This window comes from Olea europaea, chromosome 3, assembly GCF_002742605.1.
Source record: "Olea europaea var. sylvestris chromosome 3, O_europaea_v1, whole genome shotgun sequence".
NCBI classification, from domain to species: Eukaryota; Viridiplantae; Streptophyta; class Magnoliopsida; order Lamiales; family Oleaceae; genus Olea; species Olea europaea.
This window is the reverse complement of record NC_036239.1, coordinates 18,300,821-18,307,586: the sequence shown is the minus strand read 5'-3', so window position 1 is coordinate 18,307,586 and position 6,766 is coordinate 18,300,821.

The following is a 6,766-nucleotide window of genomic DNA, read 5'->3' as shown; positions in this document are numbered from 1 at the left end:
TATAGATAGAATCAAAAGATTAGTGAATGATGGGATACTTAGTACTCTAGATTTTACTGATTTTAACACGTGTGGACTACATTGAGGGAAAGTAGACCAACAAGTCCAAGAAAGGTGCCAACAGGAGTTCGGACATATTAGAAATCATAGATATTGATTTATGTAGTCCAGACATGGACTCACATGGTCAGAAATACTTCATCACCTTTATTGATGATTATTCACGATATATGTACCTCTACTTGCTTCATAATAAGAGCGAATCATTGGATACTTTAAAACCTTTAAGGCTGAAGTAGAGAAATAATATGATAAGTAGATTAAGATCGTAAGATCAGATAGAGGTGAAGAATATTACGATAAATATATAGAGGATGGACAAGCACCTGGTCCGTTAGCTAAGTTTCTTTAAAAGCGTGGGATAGTTGCCCAATACACCATGCTTGGTTCACTAGACTAGAATGGTGTAGCAGAAAGAAGAAATGGGACATTATTGGACATGGTGCGGAGCATACTTAGTAGCTCCAATCTTCCTAAATCCTTGTGGACTGAAGCACTTAAGACGGCAGTGTATATACTAAATTGAGTTCCAACGAAGGCTGTCCCAAAGACACCATTTGAATTATTGAAAGGTTGGAAACCAAGTTTGTGACATATGCGAGTTTGGGGATGTCCTTCTGAAGTGAGGATCTATAATCAATAAGAGAAGAAGTTAGACCCGAGGACTATTAGTGGGTATTTCATTGGATATGCCGAAAGGTCTAAATGATACATATTTTACTGTCCATCTCACAGCACTAGGATTGTGGAATCAAGAAATGCTAATTTTTTTGAGAATGAATTGATTAGTGGGAGCGATCAAACCAAGAACAAAGTTCCTGAGGATGATCATTTGGAATCTTAGCCTCCCACCTCAGATGACAGATTGATTATAGTTCACAGAAGCACAAACAGGTGTTGAACAACCAACCATTGAAATTTCACAAGCTACTGATAATGTTCAAGTAGATAAGGTAATTCAGGAATTACCAGAACCTCCTGAACAAATAGTTATACCACAAACTTCTCAAGAAGATGATGGTACAACGTTAAGAAGATCTACTAGAACCAAAAGGTCAGCAATTTATAGTGATTATGAAGTGTATCTACAAGAACATGACCACAATATTGGAGTCGAAAATGATCTCGAATCATTTTCATAGGCCACGAGTTGTAAAGCGTCAGAATTATGGTACAATTCCATGAAGTAAGAAATGAGTTCTTTGAAGAGCAATGGAGTCTGGGATGTTGTTAAGTTGCCTAGTGGTGCCAAAGCCATTGGCTGTAAATGGGTCTTTAAGATTAAGAAATACTTGTTAGGCAATATCAAGAGATACAAGGCGAGACTTGTTGTTATAGGATTTACTCAAAAGGAGGGAATCGATTACACGGAGACCTTATCTCCGGTATCTAAGAAAGATTCTCTACTTATTATTTTGGCATTAGTAGCCCAATTTGATCTTGAACTACAACAAATGGATGTGAAAACAGCATTTCTCAATGGAGATTTATAGGAGGAGGTTTATATGAAACAACCTAAAGGATTCCCCTCTAATGATGGTGAGCACTTGGTCTGTAAGCTTAAAAAGTCTATATACGATCTGAAACAAGCATCCCGTCAATGTTATTTAAAATTTCATGGAGTAATTTCTTCATTTGGATTTGTTAAAAACCCCATGGATTAATGCATATACTAGAACGTTAGAGTGAGTAAAATCTATTTCCTTGTTTTATACGTAGACGATATTTTATTTGCAACCAATGATAAGGGTTTGTTGCATGAGGTGAAACAATTCCTCTCTAAACATTTCGATATGAAGGATATGGGTGAGGCAACTTATGTTATTGGTATTAAGATTTATAGAGACAAGTTATGAGGTGTTTTGGATCTGTTTCAGGAAACTTATATCAACAAAGTTTTAGAGAGATTTTGGAAGAAAAATTGTTCACCAAGTGTAGCTCCTATTGTGAAGAGTGATAGGTTCAATTTGAACCAATGCTCGAAAAATGATCTAGAAAGGGAACAAACGAAGAACATTCTATATGCTTTTGTTGTCAGAAGCCTGATGTATGCTCAAGTCTGCACAAGATTTGACATTATATTTGCTATGGGAATATTAGGACGATATCAAAGTAATCCAGGTATGGACCACTGGAGAGTAGTAAAGAAAGTAATGCGGTACCTTTAAGGAACCAAAAATTACGTGCTTATGTATAAACGGACGGATAATTTGGAAGTGATTGGATATTCAGATTCAGACTTTGTCGGCTATATTAATTCACGAAAATCAACATCCGGGTATATCTTTATGATGGCTGGTTGAGCTATATCATGGAGGAGTGCCAAGCAAACCTTAATTACTACTTCCACTATGAAAGCCGAGTTCATTTCTTGTTTTGAGGCTACATTGCATGGTGTATGGATAAAGAGTTTCATATCTGGGTTTAGAATTATGGATTCCATTTCTAGGCCATTGGGAATTTACTGCTACAATTCGACTGCTGTCTTTAAGGCTAAGAATAACAAAAGTAGTAGTCGAAATAAACATATCAACATTAAGTATTTAGCCATAAGGGAACGCATTAAAGAAAAGAATGTGGTCATTGAGCACGTATGCACTGAATTGATGATCGTTGATCCTTTAACTAAAGGCATACCATCGTTAAAATTCAAGGATCATGTGGAGAAAATGGGACTTGATTCTACTATGTAATCGTATATACAAAAATTTTGTAAGAAACTCTTATATGTTGTAATATTTTCTCATATTTATGCACACTTTAATTTATTTGAGAAAATATGTAGGACCAAGAATAAGATATATGGTTTTTTCATTAAGTATTATTACCTTATGAAAAATAATTCTTGAGGAACTAAATGCATCTTAATACATGGAAGATTAGCCATGATTCATATACTTGTTTCTTGAGAAGGACAATCAATGGAATTCAGTTGAGACATTGGGTTGAATGTATGGACCAAGTGGGAGAATGTAACTCATCGTCCCTTCATCTTCTTTATTGACAGTCCAACATTCATTCTTCAGTTTTAGCATTTATAAAACTTCAATTCAACATTCATTATGCCATTGATTGAAAGGTAACTAAAAAGTCATAAACTTCATGGGAGTTGTCTATAAAAAGGGGTTTGGTCCCTAAGCTCAAACACCACCGAAAATACAAGATACACCATCAAAATTGGAGTGTTAAGAACTTGGAAGCACCATTACCTGAAAGAATGAGAGTGTTCCGAACATTAACAATGGCTGGAGGTATGAATCGAATTCTTGAAATTTTCAGTTTTTCGATCCAATTCACTTCTGCATAATTGTTTAGGATCGATTTTCAGTCTAAAGGAGCAATATTTAAGTGAAACACCCGAGCCTTGAGCTTGTGTTTCAATAGTGAGTGTTCCATTTCTTTTGAGTTTGGCTTTGTGTAATTTTCTGTGTCATAATTTTATTTCGATTTTGCTCTTTACTGGAAGTTCTAGACAACCCTTTGTTTCATGAACAGGCCATTTGGTTAGCAGATTGGTACTATGTGTTTATTTGAAGGAACCTGCTAATTACACTGGTGGCAAGGAAAGGTAAGTTAAGCCGTGTGCTTTTGGCTAATAAAAGTTGAAAAGGCTCCTCATTGTTCTATTGTGAGTTACCTATTACCCAACTTGAACTCGAAGTTTATAAATAGAACTCTTTTTTAGGGGATAATTTTTCTTTTTCCAGCTTGACAAAATTTAGAACTGCTTGACCAAGCTGAGCTTGTCTTTTCTTATATACAGTGTTCCACAACTGGTTAGTTGTTGCCAGCGTAGGAGGTTTTGTTGTTGAGTGTAGGGCAGTTGACCCCACTGCCTCCACACTAAATCCTCCCCCAGTTATATGAAATGTCAACTGTAGAGATACCTCTCGGGGCATAATCCAGTGGTGCAAAGGATAGAAGCGAGGTAGTTTCAGTCTTGCTAGCAGTCTCAGCGTGAGGATTCAATTTCTAAGATATGAAATTGGACTCTTTTTGGGTATCAGTGAACGGGCAAACTCTTGTTCCCTGACCTGCTGAAACACATCCCACGATTTACCTCCCTCACAATGCTCCAGAGCCGGGGCCGTGGAAGCCCTCAAGATTGGGGTTCAACCTTTAATGTAGACTATAAGACAATTTCTTCATTTGTTAGTGTCACATGCATAACACAATATCAAATTTATTTATGAGGTTGGTTTAGAGTTTAACAATGCGACGTGGTAAGACTTGAAAAGGTATAAGCTTGATTGTTCATAATTTATATTAGTTAAAATATTTTAACTAAATTGACAGTTTATAATTTATTACGAGTCCAGTAATGAAGTGCACAATTATTACTGTTGGTAACTAGATGTTGCTATAAATCATTTTTTGGGTCAACACAAATTTTAAGTGTGTATTTCGTTATTGCCGACTTTTTTTCTTCGTGTTGTATACACATTTAAGACATAAAAATGTGGATTGAAGCAAATTATACTACTTGTACAAATTTATAAAAAGAATTTCTTAGTCAACTCAATCAAAGTTTTTTTTTTAATTTTCCTTTTTAATTAAACATTATAATAAATTTACAAAATTTACACCCAACCCTACATTAAGATTTTCAACTTCAAAAATAAGATTATAACTATTTTTCTTCAAAAATCAGGTTATAATTATTTTTTAATTTAAAAAAATAAAAAAACCCAACTAAGTATCACAATTATGTTACATGTACAATCGGAGTTGACTACCATACACATAGGAGGAGAGTCCATGCTGAATAAAAAAAATTGTGAACCTTCCTTTTGTGAGTACGTTGTTAACTATGATTGTCAATGTCGATTGTACAACTAGACTAATGCAACAAACCATACCCCTCGCAAATTCCAAACAATAATAATAAATTCCCCAAATCCACTATGCCCACACCCTCTCTCACGCACCACTAGTCCCAGCCACCGACATCTAACACAAGTTCCCAACCATTGACATCCTTGTCTGTCATCATTCATCATCGATAAGTAGGCCCGACATTCTTGTTTGTCATCATTCATCTTCTGCATCCCGTCAAATTGTAGAAACTCAGCTGTTGCTTGTTCGCAGCAGCGTTGTAGTGTCTCAATATTGCTGTGAACGACAGCGCCGGGGCTATCGACACTGTTGCTACAACAATAGCGTTGCTTGACGTTGTGTCTAAGATGACGCACCACTTGTGGCTAGACGCAAAGTAGACGGGTGCTTATGCCGTAAGAAAATTGGGGATGGAGTCAGGGTTTTTTTAGGGTGATTCCTTCATCTTCCAATTTGATCTGCTTAGCCAGAGTTTTGTCATTCTTTTAGTTGTTGGTGGTTTGCAAATGATTGCAAATATAGTGTTGCTAGGGATGATATGATGGTGACGGTGGCGTGACAATTCGATTGGGGTGGATTGGGGGTTAAGTAGGATGTAAGTGTAGGGATGTCAATTGGGCCGAGCCGGCTCGCAGCTCACCGGCTCGACTCATCAAAGCTCTACTCGTGCACTGCTCGGGCTCGTCATCAAGCCGAGCAGGGGGTCCCGTCCAACGAGTCGAGCCCGTTAGGCTCGTCGAGCTGGCCGAGCCCACGAGCCGGCTCGTCCAAAAATGTGGAAAAAAATAAAATTTTATCAATAAAATTTGAAAAATTTGCAAAAAAAAAAATAATAATAAAAAATTCACGAGCTCGAGAGCCGCTCATGGGCTCGGCTCGGCCCGGCCCACGAGCTCGTGGCTCGTGAGTACACGAGCTCGTGGGCCGAGCTCGAGCTCTGCTCGCCACGAGACCAGCCGAGCTCGTGGGTTAATGAGCCGAGCCGAATTTGCTCGGCCCACTGCCATCCCTATGTAAGTTTTTGTGACTTATAAAATTGTTAATTTTTGATCGATAAACAGTACGTGATTAATAAAATCGATAATTATGACTAATAAATGATATATGATCTAGAAAATGTAAGACTACAACTAAATTTGTAATCATGACTCGCAATTTGTTAAGTTATAACCAATTAGTTTGGTAATTTGTGATCGGAAAATAACTTGTAATCAATTAATTTGATAATTCATGACTTATAAAATTTATGATTTATGATCAAGAAATAATATGTGACTAATTAATTGATAAATTGTGACCATGAAAGAAATTATGACCTATAAATTTTGTGTTTTGTGATTAAAAATAAGTCTTAACCAATTAATTTGATAATTTATTATCGTGAAAGAAGTTGTGATCTATATATTTTGTAATTTGTGATAGAGAAATAAGTTTTATGATTATATGTGATTAAGTTTGTATTAATAGTGATATGTATAATCAAACATTCGTTAATCATCAGTACTTGTGACAAAATATATTTACATTTAAAGTTTGTATCGTTAATATGTCAACTATGACTTTCTATGACCAAATCTATGTTAATTGTGACGAGTTGTGACCAACTCTATTTTCATTGTAATTGTCTGTGATCAAATTTATCTTAATTGTGCTTGTATGTTACCAAATTAACAATGACTTGGTTATATAATGTCACAATTAAGACACTCTTGATTAAGAATGTCACAATAAAGACAAATTTGGTCACAAATAACACAAGCTTGGTCACAAACAATAACAGTTTACTAAGACATGGTCACAAACAATAAAATTTTGAATACAAACACCTATTCAGAAATTTTGAATTTTTAAGTTACAAGATGAATTCAAC